The 16,615-nt window shown below is 46.4% G+C and overlaps 1 protein-coding gene across 2 annotated transcripts in view; it reads right to left on the bottom strand.

The window, feature by feature from the left end:
* The window catches only part of LOC144791266 (uncharacterized), a 1,067,603-nt gene that overhangs the window by 486,183 nt on the left and 564,805 nt on the right, over window positions 1–16,615 (bottom strand). The gene's annotated exons all lie outside the window — the stretch shown is intronic.

Here is a 16,615-nt window from a genome sequence, read left to right as displayed (position 1 = left end):
AACCGAACCAGATTTCCTGGCTTTCCTTCGGGCTGCTTGCTTTCCCCGTCCCCGCCTGCCCCGTCCCCCGCCTGCCCGACCCCCGCCTGCACCGACATTGTCCCCCGGAGCCTTAAAAATGCGACATATGATAGTCACAGCGGTGTGCTTCGGGCTGTTTGCTTTCCCCGTCCACATGAAAAGTACCACGAAAAGAGGGCACATTTAAACACGGCTCCGAGGTTGACGGATCACTTTCGCCTGTGGGGTTTCTTTGAGCGGGGTTTACCTTTGACGGAGCTCGGCGTGCCGAGATTCCAGCATGGTAACATAATGCCCGCGTGGCAACCTAATGACCCTTAAAGCTGAAACGCTGAAACGCTGGCGCTCTGCAGTTAAACTTCCTGAGCTGTTATGAGCCTGATCGTGGTAGTTTGGAGCCTTACATCACCCTGTCCCCCGCCTGCCCCGACCCCCGTTGCCTTACCTCAGCCGCCACTCCTCAGTCCACCGCTCCTTGCCGCTTGTCACCGCTCCTCCTCCGTGCCATTTCCGCCGCTCCTGGACGCCGCTCCTCCCCGTGGTCCTGACGTCAGCACGCAGGTCGCGGCCGGCGCTACTTCGTGGGGACTACTTTTTTTATAATGTAAATGTTTTAAATATAACGTATTTTTTAACTTTATATAGCCTATGTCCATCTGCACACCCTGAGGATTCCAACGATGTATCGGGTGTGTGGATTGTCGCTGTGGTTCCCGAGTTTACCCGCCTCAAAGCCGCAAAGTTCTTCCTTTATAATAGTAGTATAGATTCCAGTTTCAACTTTATTTGTCCATATGTACAGTCTTTCGCGGTCTTAGATCGTAGCGTTCTTTATTAGGTACAGTTGGATCCTTAACTAAAAGTTCTGGATTGGTGGTGTCAATCTTTAGATGAGGAGGCACAGCAGCTTGCAGAACATCATCATCCTCGCGTTCTGACCGTGTCCATGTCAAATGAGCATCGCTAAAGGGCATGAATCTAGGGTTTTTTTCACATTCAGAATCGGCTACACCTCCCCTCACCCACTTGTCATATGGTAAGGGCAATGGAACTTTTTTACAGTGGGTGGCATGCACCCAGTTCTTCTTGCCAGCTACTCTAACAACAGTTCGAGTCACTAACAAAACTAAATGCGGTCCAGTCCACCTCGGCTCCAAATTTTTTGTTCGTTGAAAATTCTTCGTGAGAATATAATCGCCGGGTTGAATTGTGTGTCCTGGATCCGCAGTTGCTGTCGGTAGACTGTCATAGACCTGTTGGTGGAGAACACGTAATTTAGCAGTCAAGTCATGTAAGTAATCCACCAACATAGGGTACTCAATACTGCTGTATTCTTTAGGACGAGGCACACCCCAAACATTCGCAGGACGACCAAACTCAATTTCATACGGACTAAGTCCCACTCGAGAATGCACAGTCGTCCTTGTTGACAAAAGAGCAAACGGCAAGGCATCCGGCCATGTAAGACCAGTGCTCGCTTGTACCTTAGCTAATTTCAGCTTCAAGGTACCATTGTAACATTCAACAAGTCCAGCAGACTGGGGGTGATTCGCTGCATGGAACTTTTGATTTATTCCCAAATCAGCACACACTTTCTTCATGATTTGACCCACAAATTCACTCCCATTGTCCGACCATACAATTCTCGGCAAACCATACCTAGGGAAGTACTCTCTCAGCAAAACCTTGGCTGTAGACAAGGCAGTATTATCTTTTAGGAGGTAGGCCTCTATCCACCTGGAAAAGGCACAAACAACCACAAGGACATACTTCAAATTATTGCATCTCTCCATGTGAATGTAGTCTAACTGTATCACTTCACATGGATACGTTGGAGGAGCAAAATGACCAGCTGGAGTTGGAGTTCCCTTACCAGGAATATACTTCAGACAAATCATACAATGTTTCACCACGTTCTCTGCACATTTCGGAATTCCAGCATTCTGCCAAACTGGAGCCAACAACTCGCATATTCCCTTTGAACTTATGTGAGCCATTCCATGAGCCATTGTAACCACTGGGAGCACATACGCATCAGGCAACAACCATCGCTGGTGTTCTGACAACTCAACCCAACAACCTGTCGAATCCAACATACCCGTAGTTTCTCTCCAAACACTGACTTCTTTCTCAGTCGCTTCAGCCTGAATCGTTTTCACACTTTCTATTGTGTCTTCACACATTCCACCAGCCATAACCCAATTAGCTGGGCCTGCAACATAGATACGGCTCATCATGTCTTTCGCCGTTTCATTCGCAACTGCATCTGCAAACGCATTCCCTCGACCAACATCGTCCACAACTTTCTTATGCGCACTACACTTCACAATTGCAATCTGCCTTGGGAGAGTGAGAGATTCCAAAAGTTCATTCACCAACTGCCCATGCTGTATTTTTATCCCATGCGAAGTAAGGAACCCATGCTCTCTCCACAAACGCCCAAAACTATGGGCAACACCAAACGCATACTGGCTATCGGTGTAAACATTCACTCGCTTTCCTTCTGACAACACGCACGCTCTAGTCAGCGCAATCAATTCTGCTGCTTGGGCAGAATTCTGTGGTATGCGTGCTGTCTCAACAACTGTATGTAAAGTTGTAATAGCATACGCTGCAGTCGTTTCACCATTCGGAAGCTTAAAACACGAACCATCTACCCATAGGGTACCATCAACATCCGTAAGGGGAGTATCCCTTAGATCGACTCTAGCTTTCGTTTCTTCCTCTGTACGAAGAAAACAATCATGCTGTTCCTGAGGATCCGTCTCTGTAGAGATCGGTAACACCGTAGCTGGATTCAGCACATTACATTGTTTAATGTGAACATGACTAGCCAACAATGTCAACTCGTAACCTGACAGACGTGCACTAGTAAGGTGCTGTGTCTTAGTCCTGTTCAATAAGGTATCCAATGCATTTGGGACCATCACAATCAACGTATTGTCCAATACCAAACCAGCAGACTGTCGAATAGAAACAGCCGCTGCAGCTGTAGCTCTCAGACAACTCGGCAACGCCTTAGCAACTGGGTCTAACGTTGCTGAAAAATACGCGCATGGACGCTGCTTGTCCCCAAATGGTTGTGTCAACACTGACAACGCACAACCTTCTCTCTCGTGCACGTACAACGTGAAAGGCTTAATATAGTCTGGAGTACCCAACACAGGAGCCGAACACAATGCATCGCGTAGTTCAGAAAAACTTTTCTGACATTCGTCAGACCAAGGAAGAGGATGCGGAGTATCTTTCAGAGTCAATGCCAACAGAGGTTTCGCTAGCAAGGAAAAATTGGGGATCCACTGTCTACAATATGATGTAATACCTAAAAAGGCACGCACTTCTCTCTGTCTGGATGGCATACTCATTTGCGCAATCGCTTGAATTCTTTCTGGGGTCAATCGCCTTCCCTCCTTCGACAAGAGATGACCTAAGTAGGTCACTTCTTGGCGACAATATTGCAACTTTGAAGGTGACACTTTATGATGAAGGTCAGACAAATACCGCAACAAAGAAAAAGTAGCCTCTTTACAAATCTTTTCATCATCAGCAGTAACCAACAAATCATCGACGTACTGAATAAGAGTAGCACCAACAGGTAACACAAAACCGTCAAGCTGAGTTTTCAACGCTTGACTATAGATGGAGGGACTTTCACAATAACCTTGGGGAGGTCTCTTAAACCGGAAGCTTCGGCCTCCTAATGAGAAGCCCAAAATATCCCTACTCTCCACAGCAATAGGAATACTGAAGAAAGCATTCTTCAAATCGATGACAGAAAACCAAGCTGTCGAAGCAGGAATCAAAGTCAACAAAGCAGTGATATCAGGTACCACAGGAAACTGTGGCACTACTATCTTATTGACCTCTCGAAGGTCGATCACAAACCTGTACAGAGGTGGCTGAGAAGCATCAGTACGTTTAAGAACAGGCAAAACAGGACTGTTACACACATTACCTCTCGTTTCCTCAACTACACCCTTCTCAACCAGATCATAGACAATCGCTAAAAAAGCTCTCTCACCATCGCTCGAAATCTTGTATTGGGGAATACGAGGTAGCCTAGCATTTGACTTAAGGGTGACAACATACGGAGGAATCTGCAAAAGACCAACATCATTTGGACCTGTGGCCCAAAGTGTATCAGGAAGGGAACCCAATTCCAGTGGCAAACAATCCTTAGACAAATACATTGGAGAAATCACTTTCTTACCAAGGGTAAGTTGTACTCCCGAAGGAGAACAATGCAATGTCGCATACAATCTTCTCAGCAAGTCCAAACCCAACAGATTCTCACCACAACCAGTCGTTAAAATAAGTGGAGCTTGCAATTCACAAGGGCCAATGGTAAGGGACAAAGGACTAGAAACCGGATTACGAACTGGGGCGCCTGAAAATCCTACTGAAACAATGGTCAAGCCAGACAAAGGTGCGCCAGGAAGTTTAGAGTGCATAATAGAACTCTTCATCGCACCAGTATCCAAAAGAAAAGGTTCTACCACACCTGATGTAATCACTTCAACATAAGGTCCACTCTGGTCTACTGGAACTGACACTACTCCCTCTCTTTGTCCTTGGCTGTCCTAGTTATCATTATAACCAGAACTCTCACCTTCGACATAGTAATCCTCAACATAATACTGGGCAGACTGACCACTCGAAACATTCTGTCTGTCAAAATAATTCGCAGAATTCTGTAGGGAAGAGGAATCACACCACGTCCCCTACCCCTAGGAGCTTGCTCAAAACTACCACAACCTCTCTAACCAGATACACCATCCGCACGCTGTAACAAAGCCGGGCAAATATTCTTGTAATGACCTTCCTCTCTGCAATAAGCACACTGATTAGGGCCAGGAAAGAATCGCTGAACATAAGGCTCAGGCTTCTGTAACAATCTCTGAAATTGTGGAGGTTGCTGAAACTGAGGCTGATTCTGACGAGGCTGATAAGCTTGCTGCAAAAGAACTTTCGTCTTTAACTCTTTAGTTTTCTTCTCCACTTTATCCTTCTCATCTTTATCCCTATTCTCGTAATATTGTGCAGTAGCCAATATCTGGGCCGACGGAGAGACAGCCCATGAACTCTCAGAGTCCTTTAATTTATTAGAAAGTTCGGGAAGCAAATTAAAGACAAATTTATCCACAAACAACCTTTGACCACCCTCCGTACTCATATCCTGACCACTATGATCAATAAACGTCTCTTCAAAGCTAGTGAAGAAATCAGATACACTCTCGTCTCTCTTCTGCTTACATGCTGCTAACTTATACCAATTTACTCGTAAAGCGGGCATCATCATTTTCATCAGATTAATAATAATTCTACCTGGTAATTCTGAAACTAGAGGTTCAGGTTTAGCACCTCCCTCCTGTCTACCATCTTCGGCAACAATATTCGCCCAGGTATCACCTAATTCAGCAGCATGATTCTCATGACGAATCTTCGCCCACAAAGGTTGGGGGACTACATTACCCATCAACATATCGATGTCAGCTAAATTCATAATACACGCTTCAACTGTCTGGGATAACTCCTTGTAATAACCAGCAGGATTTTTACGAGGGTCAGGTAAGGTCTGCTTAAGAGCCAAGACCTCTACTCTCTTCCAAGGGACATGTACCCATATTCGCTGAAAATGCGGCAGAATAACTGGATTAGCGTTTGGGTCCCCTTCCTTCCAAATTGGGGGAACTTCTCTCATTGGATACTGTCTCGCTTTTCTTCTAACAGAAGAATCAGGTTCGTACAATGTCTGAGGCGGAAGTCTAGACCTAAAAGCCAGTATCGTCTCTACGGCATCTGTAATATCAGATTCTACTATCATCCCTTTAGCAAAATCCGACTGAACATCAAGTAGTTCCTGCGGGATCAAACCCAAATCATTATCTTCCCATTCCTGACGCAAAACCATACACATCACATTAAAAACATACCTTTGCTTAGGCGGCTCCCACTGAAAGAAAACATCCATAACCGCTGGCAAACTATACCTTGAGGCATTTATAATCCATTTACGAGCCAACAAATCCAACACAGCCCGTTCCTCAGAACCAGGAAGCTGACTACGAGCCAACAAATCCAACACAGCCCGTTCCTCAGAACCAGGAAGCTGACTACGACTCTGCTTACGCTCCGAAACAGGGGTCATATTCAGTGACCCAAACAATGGTGACAACAAATTAGAAACCGTTTCTGTCATTCGTTTTCGAACAGAAGGAGAAGAAGCAGACATAAGAACAGGAGAATAAGTATTTTGAGGCAAAGAAGGTGTAGGGACAAGAACAGTAGAAATCGAAGATGCAGAAGCAGAAGGCAAAGGAGTTTGAGGCAAAGCTGGTAGCAAGGCTGGCGACCCTAGAATGGGTTGCGCAAGAGGAGGCAAAACCATCTGTGGAGCATCGGGTGGCTGAACAACAGCAGGAGGTTGAACAACAAAGGGTGGAACAACCGGGGGTAATAGAGGCGCAGTAGCACCCTGCACATAGGGAGGTGGCAATCTCAGTAAATGAGAGATCAATGGATCTTTTTCAAGGTCTTCAATCACTTTTGGAGGAGAAGACAGCAAGGCCGGATAACATTTATCTATGGCCATACAACGCTGTCTATCTAAAACTTCACTCGCACGCTCTTCTCCATCTTCCTTAAACTGTCTAGCAGCTTGTAGTACTGACATATTCTTATCTTTCCTATCTCTCTTTGCTTGTTTAATTTCTCTCTGTTTGGCTTCCTTACGCCAAAGGCGGAAAGAGTCAAACATTGCCGGCCGGGCTTTCTTCTTAAATAGCTTAACTTCTAGATTGTCTAAAATCTCTATTTCAAAACTACCATGTGGGGGCCATTGCAAAACACCATCCTTTTTAGTGTAGTGGACCCATACTTCATTATAAGTAATGGGACCTACTCCGTGTTTAGAATAGAGCTCATAAGTCGGAGTTCCAACCGGAGGTATCGGACATGAATCCTACAATCGGGAATCCCTGTTACTACCACAAACAAACCAATTACCAAATTTACCAAGACCAGGCATCTTGCTCACTAGTCTGGTTTCAAACTTCAAAGGGAATCAAAAAAATGATACACTCGTAAATATACAAGCCCTTCGGCTTTGGGTACTGCAGCAACCAAATCAAAACCAAGGAACCAGACAAAGTCGTGGGAGCGACCCACTTATACTTAACCAAATATCTGTCACGCCACCAGAAGACCGTCTATCGTCTCGCTTTACAAACATCAATCGGAGGGTCCAAGACAAGGCGACAGTCAGGGCAGCAGTCCTTCATAGCGGTTGGAAAGCGGGAAGCCTCGCAGAAAAGACCTTCGGTCCACGTCGACATGCAGGGGTCGATGAAGTGGGGGCCCTCCTCCAGAGTTTCCTCACGTGGCTCCTCGCAATCTTCGGGCTTGGACCGGTACCACTGAAGTCGTCCCACGTTGGCCACGCCAACTGAAGAACTGGGATTTCAAGTACCCAGCGGCGCCAGGGACACGCCCAAAGTCCTCTGGGTTCCCATGCCTTGGTATACAGAGACACGGAATACTTCTAGGTGGCGTCAGAGATCAAATTTATTAGCTGCAACTGGTAGCAGAAATCCCAGCAATACAACACGGTGTACAACTCAAGAAACTGCTCAATTTTACTAAGGCGAGACATCCCTATTTATACACAAAAAGGTACATTTAAAATGCACGCCCCTGCACCAAAATTCAACTAATAGAAAATACATGACATCACACAGCATAATATAGTAAAGCTCATTTTACAGTGTCCTAACCCACAAGTTAATATTTAGGCATATCTAAATAATAATCTGGAAAGCCCGGACAAACCCTTAATTGAAAGCGTAACCCATGAAATGAAGAAACAGTAAAGAAAAGTAGTTTCAGATAATGTGCAAGATAACAGAAACGTAAAGAAACTTAAAAGTTAACAAATGTCTTGAATGGTGATTGGGAAAGTGGATAACGATCTCGCAGGGAAATTGGCTTGGCAGGGTCAATTTCAGGTGAAAGGCCAGCTTCTGAAATTAACTCCAGCGCACGAAGGAAACCTTAGTTAATGTACACATGACCCACAAAAGGTCAGACTGCTTTGCTCGCAGACTAACTTCTGAGGCCTACGTAAAAGGCAACACCAGATGGCAGTCACGACTCATGGCAAAAACCTATGTTTAGAAAAGAAAGTCGTGCACTTTAAAAGCATACAAAATCACAGAACCTCAGAAGGCCTGTAGACCCTCAGGGTTTTCAGCATGCTTGGCTGTATATCGTGTAGCATAAAAGTCACGGAATTCATTCAGAACCTCAGCCTGTCCTATCACTGCATCCCCATCCTGATTATGAATCGTGTGTATGAAAGGAGGCGAGGAAGCCTTGCGAATCATGTTTGCTAGAGTTCTCCCTGGCCTATCTCCTTCACCATATCGCCTGGCCTCAGCATACTTCCCCAAGAATTTTACCTCACGGTTGGCTTCCTCCGAGTATTCTATAAGTTTGTCTTTCAATTCAGCTGCAACCTCGGCGGTCTGGTCGGCACAGAACTGCCTCTCCAGTTCCCGAATCTGACCTTCAATGCGGGCTAAGGTACCTCTCACTGCCTTCAACACCCCAGCCTGTCTAGCTATACATTTACCCCACATTACCACCTTGAAGGCATACCACAAGGTGGCCTCAGTAGAGACCGACCCAGCATTAAGGGTAAAATAATCTACAATGTCAGTACGAATTTCTTCTTTAAACGCCTCGTCAAGTAAGGCATGTGGTGGAAGCCTCCAGCTAAAGGCCCGAGTGGGTGAGTCAGGAATAGAGACAACCATCAGAGCAGGAGCATGGTCTGACAGGGAGCGGGCCAGATGGCTCACCTCCAGTGTACACACAGCAATGGTAGAGGAGACAAGCCAAAAATCTAACCTAGACCAGGCAGCATGCACATTCGATATACACGTCCCCTCAAGCAAACCAGGGTGGCGAATACGCCAAATATCTAAATAGGTACCTTCTGTCATCAGGTCACGCAGCGCTGCACCAGCACGTGGGTGTAACAGCCTAGTTGTCCCTTTCCTGTGCAGTGCATCATTTAGCACAGCGTTGAAGTCCCCGCCCCATATGATATTATGGCAGTTCATGGTCGCAATCTTCACCCAAACCTCACGGAAGAACTCCGGGGAGTCAACATTCAGGCCATATACGGCTGCCAAAACCACTTTTTTGCCCCCCAGTGTCCCTTTTAATATGACATAGCGACCTTCAGGATCTAAGTATACCTCGTGTTCCTTCCAATCCAAACCTCTACGCAGCAGTATTGCGACTCCACGTGCATAGCTGGAGTATATCGCAGAGTGAATGTGTGCCCATCTGCTGTGTTTAAGTCTCGGGCAAGGGGTTGTATTCAGGTGTGTCTCCTGAAGAAAGCAAATGTCAATGTTGTGCCTCGTTAAGTATGCATGCACTAAGCGGCCTTCCGACAGTCGTTCAGCCCTCTCACATTCCAAGTAAGAATTTTAATCGCCGCCATGTGGAGGTTCAGTATGTGGTGCAGTGGATCTACAGGATGAACTACACAACAATAGTGGTGACCTAAGTAGACAACATGACGCATTAGGACAATTGTGGAGACCGGCCCAATAAAACCAAACATACCCATCCCGCCCAACCCCCACCCGCTCCAACCCCCCAATTGGGTGGAGACATACCCTCACTAAAACCACTCTAGAGTGGCGAAACCAGAACATATGGGAGTTCCCCTTGGGGGCATGGGAGCTCCAGCATACACCCCTGTGTACACAGGGTGGCTGGGATCAGTGTAGTGGACCCATCTCAGGAACCATGTAACCAAGAAACAAATGGAAAAGGTGCATTGATATTACATACATCCCATCATCCCCCTGCGTCAACTAATGGAGTAGCGAATGAAACCATGCCTGGCCAGTGCGAGGCGACTACATACATTACAGCAATCAGTTTTAACAGCAAGCTAATGGAGCATATGGCCGCCACATTCTTATCCAAAGGGCTAGCAGCAAACGGCGCGGCATCTAAATGAGTACACATGCGGTCCAGCAGGGCAGGGTAAGAAGAGACCATGCATGCGGCCCCAACTTCAAACTAGAGAAGGGAACTACGCAACAAGCAAGTCAAATAACATAGCAGTTAAGAACAATGAAAATGAGGAGCAGTATGGGACAGTCTCAGGAATGTGGAACAAAATACGGAAGGCACCATAAAAATGGGCCACACATCAATCATTGTCACTTAGCTGGCCATCAGTTCTGTTTCGCTCTGCATTCGATTTCTTGGCTTTAGAGCCACAGACATGTTTAGCAAATTTAAGTGCTGATTTAGTATCAGCGAAGAAATGAGACGTGCCATCATATGTTACTTTGAGCTTAGCCGGGTACAATAGTGAATAGGGGATTTCAGCGTCCATCAACAGCTTCTTTGCTTGCAGGAATTCACGTCGTGCAGCTTGCACTGTTGGCGTAAAGTCAGGGTAGAACGAAATATGGTTACCTTTATGCGTGATTTTACCTTTCTCCCGTGCCAGCTTCAGCACTGTGTCTCTGTCCTGGAAGTTCAGCAATTTGGCCAAAATCAGCCGGGGCGTACCTCCCACCGGCGGTTTGGGGCCCACTGTCCGGTGGGCTCGTTCCACAACGAAGACCGGTGAGAGATGAGGATCAAACAGCTCGTGCAGGAGATCGGACACATACACCTCCATTTTGGAAATGGCCGTCGTCTCCGGAATACCCGTAATACGGGCTTTGCTCCGCCGAGACCTTGCTTCTAGGTCATCGTTCTTCGCTTGTATAACAGCCAGCAGTTTATCCATACTGGAAATGTGCGCTCTGGTTTCTTGTTGAAATTCATGCTGTTCCGTATGCCGATTTTCCAGGCAGTCCAGCCGGGTTTCGTGGGTGGAGACCTGGGATTTTACAGTCTCCAATTGTGACGTCAGAGTGTCCAGTTTGGCATCGATACTTTTCAGACTGAAGCGCATTTCTAACATCAATGTTCGGAGATCAGCATCAGTGGCGCCATCTGTCGAACCCCCACTCGCCTCATCCAAGTCACCCTGTTCAGTGCCGGTCTGCTTCGCCCCCCACCTATTCTAAAAGTTGATCTTGGGCTGGCGAGTGTCCGGCTTTCCCATCTCGACTCAGCAGCGCAAATATACCTAGTCAAGAATCAACAGGGCGGATCTTCTTTTGACCAGCAGTATCAGCCCAGGCAGTGTGCGTGCAGCTCAGGGTGGGATAACAATGGGCGAACGATTCACAGGTATGCACAGTCAGAGCGTACCAGCCAGTCTCAACTGCCAGGAGCTGGAAATGGAAGTTTTGCCGCTCAAAATGGGGTCCGATAGAACCTCGTCCACGGGTAAGAGTAGGCCAAACTCGGTAGGCAGCTCACAGAAGGGGAAGGTGGGGGAGGTATCTCGCAGCCCTCCGCGGATCTTTTGAGATCCATGCAGCCCCCACTCAGACCTCCATAGATAGCTCTTCAGGGCAGAGACCACCGGCAACAGAGGTGGAGCGCACGGCGCAGGGGGGCCCAAGCCGCGCCACACCACACAAAATGGCGCCTTCTCAATTTAGCTGCGCAGTCCGCGCCACGACCTGAATCTCTGTCCACCAGCCTTGCATCATCCAGGCCTGGCGGCTGCACCTCCCGCTGCCCCCTCCTCAGGGTCACCGCACCGATAGGTATGTAACAGGCGTCCAACGGCCCAGGACAGGCCCAGCCTTTCTCCCCGGTAGCACAGATCTTCCTCCTTTCCTCAAATATGTGAGGGGAAGCGGTTAACACCGCTCTATCTCCACCGCAGTGCGTCCGCCCCGGCCTCGGCCGTGTGCTTACTTCGTGTAGTCCGCCTCCCGCCGCCGGCCGCCGCCAGCGCCTCACCCCGCGCCACCCGCGCCGACCGTGCCGCCCGCTCCGCCCCGCCCGCGCCGCCCGCTCCGCCCCGCGGTCGAAGCCTCTCACCACATCTCATTCCTTTGCTGCTACTGCCCCGAATTATGCTCCAAGTGCGGGCTATGTAGACCAGGCAATGATTCGCTGAAGTGGGCTCTCCGGTCTCGAGCGGGCCTCACATCCTCGCTCAAAAGTTAGGATCTCATCCGGCCTCGGCAATCACAGGGGCGGTCACCGGCCCCAGTCAGGCTCGGTCGATATTGTATCCGGCGGCGGAGCTTCGCAGCAACAATCCCGGCCGCCGAGAATGAGTCTGAAGGTGCCGCAGCTCAAGTGCACCACGGGGCAGTCATTTCGGTGTCCTGAGGTCCACGTAGCAGGATTAGAGTAGGATTAATTCCACAGCCGGCGGAGCTCGCTCACAGAGCGGCCATCTCGCTGCCTGGCTAGCCACGCCCCCCACATGTCCTACTTCTTAAGTACAAGGTACTCTACCTTTAGGGCCTACCTTGGGTTGGCCTATATGTAGTAAAATGGCTGGTTTAGTTCTGACAAAAGGGTTATTCTGCCAGGTCGAAATAACAGTTTATAACTACACTAGAGTATGCAGTGGCAGGCCTGAGACAAGTAGTTCTAAAGTGCACAATAGGTGTTGCAGGCCCACTAGCAGCTTTTAATTAACAGGCCCTTTGTACCATGTAGTGCCATATACTACAGACATACGTAAATTGTGCCAATCAGGTGTAAGCCAATTTTACCATGTTTCAAGGAGAGATCACATGCACTTTAGGTTAGTAGTGGTAAAGTGCAAGTCCTAATGCCAACAAAAATGTGTTCAGATAGCAGGAGGGGTGATGTCAAACTACACCAAGGCTGTCTGGTCTAACTAGAACCTTAAAGCTAATAGCCTCATTATCTGAACCTTATGCTCAAGGGATCTGAAGTAAATATCCCAAAACAGATAATGAATTAAGAAGAGTTACAGGCATTGTTCTTTTGCTATGTTTACTGCCATACAATTTTCTTGTTAGTCTGCCATTTACCACCGAAATTCTTTGGGTTGTGTTTTTTAAGGTGCATACTTAGGAACTAAACAATATCTACCCAATGAAAGGTTCATACCTAACATCCATCCACCCACCCATCCATCCATCAATATAAAAACAGTAACACCTTCTTTTTAGTCTAAATATATGTAATAATTACTTCTTAAAACATATTTTTCGGAGAAATAGCAGCAATTGACAATATGCCAAATATACAGTGTAACAATTGCAGGGATTTGTTTTACAGTGATATTTCATTACCACACACGAGTAGTAGCGAGCACGATCGGATGCATTAATAGTCAAACACATATGTGCACCTGCATTGTGAATAATCAATAAAAATCAAATTCCAGATATATTTACTCTTATGCTAAAGTAAAAAATCTGCATCTGATGTAATGGGGTAAAAGCACAGCTGATTTAGATATGAACCTTTATTTGTATGTCTTTGGACAAGTAAGTCCTCTAAATTGCCTTCATATTCCTTTTTTTGATCAATACACACGTTTTTCCACATCAGTGCACACTTCATGTTGTACATGTTGGTTGACAAATACCCTGCTTTATAGACTGGTTAAAAGGGAGGCTTAATGGGCTTAACAAAGACAGATAAATTGCCAAGTTAAAGACTTTCTTTCATCTACGACACTATTGATTGAGATCCCACTTAGGACATCTGCATCAAGTGAGGCGAGCCCTTTAAACACAACTCCGGTCATTAAAGATTTCCTATATTGAGGAAGCTTTGTCTTTCTTATTGCTAGTTTGAAAGTAAATTATCTCCTCTCAGTTCCTCTTCTCAATGATGTCTAGCAAATTAGCAGAGCAGTATCTTGCCTCAAGATGCAAGGAAGCGCTGTTAAAGAGAGGTCGGTACTTTACTAGCAAATACATGACAATCTCAAGCAAACCAATAAGATAATTTATTTCAAACAATATACATATTAACCACTTGAGTAGTGTCACAGATCAATCTGTCAGAATTCTTACGGTCTTTCTAGTTATTCTAGTTCTTAATAATTATTAGTAGACAGTTGTTCTCTTCCATCTGCCCTTTAAACAGTCTCGGTCTACCCTTTCAGCCTTTTCAGTGCTTAATTTGTAAAATAATAAGTACCAGGGCCGTTGTCAGTATTCCACAAAAGCTTGCTCCACCCATTGCCTCTGCCAACGCAAAGAATGATAGTACCTACACAACTACTTAACATCACACTGCTACAACTGTGGAAGCACAGACTAGTCCTAGCCCCATTTTAATGTGCATTAAGTTAATAAACAGCTGTTGTGCTCATTGCTAAACTATACAAACGCACCATCATGTGGCGCACTGTCATAAGAGCCAGTGTTGACTATTAGTGCCAGTGCCGAGCCCCACAAACCACCAGCTCAAATTAAGCACTGCCGTTCAGTCAGCACCATTGCACACTCAGGGGGAGATTTACTAAGCTTTTGCGCCGTGTTAGCATTACAAAAGTGATACAAAACGATGCAAATTTTTTTTTGTTGCAATTTACTTTCCAGCGCTAAACTTGTAGAGAATGGCCATTCCCATGCAACCACCCAAGGTTTCACATGCCAAACCCAATTTACTAAAAACAGTAGATTGGCTTTAGCGTGAGAAAACTGCGCCGTTTTAAACTAGGCGCAAGGAAGGAGAAATGCTTTCATTTCTCCTTCCTTTTCTGACTTTCGATGCGTGCTGCACTGTGCAGCATGCATGCAAAGTGGGAAAAGCTTTCCCATGTGTCTCGCTTAGTATTTTGTACAGGAAGGGTACTCTTCCTAGACAAAAACTATGCTGGACTCATGCACACATCCTAGCGCTACGGCGCTAAGGTGAATGCATGGCGCACAGCAGCTGTAATCAGCGCCGGCGCAAGGGAAAGGGGAGGAGAGAGCCATATCCCTGAAGATATGGCGCTCTCCTGCTCCCTCCCTGTCGCGCATGCAGCGCAGCCTCGCGGGGGTCTGCGCTGTGTTGCGTGACTTATTTGTAAATCTCCCCCTCAGAGTCTTTACACAACCATCTGCCTAATAAGATGCAAAGGTCCATTGTAGTTTCTAAGCTTGGGAATAACGAAATCACAGGATCTGTGAGTGTAAAAATACTTTTTTACCATGAAAAAATTGCTTTTTAGGTGTCAGAAGAGCCTTTCCAATAGTTGGACTTTTGAAAGTCTTTTCAAATCGCAAATAGGAGGGGTGTGCCTTTCTTATTTCCAAGTCGCCATAAAATGCCTCTTTATTTTGCGACCACAATGGCAGGCGCAAACCTTGATCAGTTACGGACTGTTACGTTGGGGTGGTAACTGATTTGATATTTCTCAAGGGACAGTTTCCACTTTTGGAATCATGTTTGGCAGGCTGGAACCCTGGGTGCACCCCAAATGTTTTCCCAGCATGTCAACATTTTTTAAAAGCAACTTTTGTTCCTTCAAGGCTCACAGGCAGCTTAAAAAAAATATTTTTGGGTAGCAGAATGCTCAGGAGGAAGGATACTTAGTACATCAGTCTATTTGCAATTCCACTAATTGTGACTTGCCCATTAATACATCAAGCCCCAAATCCTTCTTAAGAAACACTACTGATCTTTTCTTTATTCCCTACTTGTTATGTATGACTCGAATAAAGAGCCTTTAGTTTAAACATGTATTTCGAAATCCACTTATTCAGAGCTCTGATGTTAGAGCACCGCAAAAATGAATTTCTTTTTTGGCTGCTCTGATTCCAGAGCAGTGTGGTAGTAGGCCCCAAAGAATGTGTTTTGTTTGGCGGTGATCAACCAGGTCTCCACAAAGTAGATGGAGGTGGGAAAATGCAGCTGGTTTCTGGCACCACCAACCGAAGCCTCCCCTGTCAGCTGCAGGTTACAGCAGAACTGTGCTTACATGGAAGCAGAGATAATTCTAACAGCACTGGCTCCCTCTCCATAATGTGAGAGTATAGAGCACTGTTTAGAGTATTCAAGGGAGGAGCAATGCACATAGGGCTGTATGGAAGAGCGGCAGGCAGTTGGAGCTACGCGCACTGCATCGCAAATGTGATGCAGTGCGCGTAAAGAATTTTGTTTTACTTATTTTTATGTTTATTTACCTGTATTTGGCCGTATTCTGTAGTTTACTACCCACCACCATGCCCGCCCCACGTCACCGCCCGGCAGCACTCCCGCCAAAGACCGCTACTGGAGGCAGGATGTCAGGCCCTAATTTTCTATATGGGGAAGAGTGAAGGGAGTGCATTACTACAACTGTATTGAGAGTGTAGGGAGAGGATGGAAGGTCCCAGGAACTGTTTCTTATGTATTCGATTGGAGAAAGGATGGGTTCAGTTGAGGGCAATAGTAGTACATGGCGGGACACTGGGACAGGAGTGAGAGGAGTAATGCAGAGCAGAGAGCAGTAGAGGGGAAAGGACACCAGGTTTGTCCCAGGTGTCTTATCTGGGGATGATACTTATCCACCAGGATAAGACACAAAAGAGCACATGTATCAATTTTGGAAACAGCGATTAACTAATTGCGATTTTCTGTGAATCGCAATTAGGTAATCGCTATTCCTAATGATTGATACTCCATGAGTTTCATATATCAATTGCTAGTGGGTTGCAAATCAACCTACCTCATGATAAATTAATGA

This window comes from Lissotriton helveticus, chromosome 11 (assembly GCF_964261635.1).
Source record: "Lissotriton helveticus chromosome 11, aLisHel1.1, whole genome shotgun sequence".
NCBI classification, from domain to species: domain Eukaryota; kingdom Metazoa; phylum Chordata; class Amphibia; order Caudata; family Salamandridae; genus Lissotriton; species Lissotriton helveticus.
Note: the sequence above shows the minus strand (reverse complement) of the source record. Positions and strands in the feature narration are given on the sequence as shown.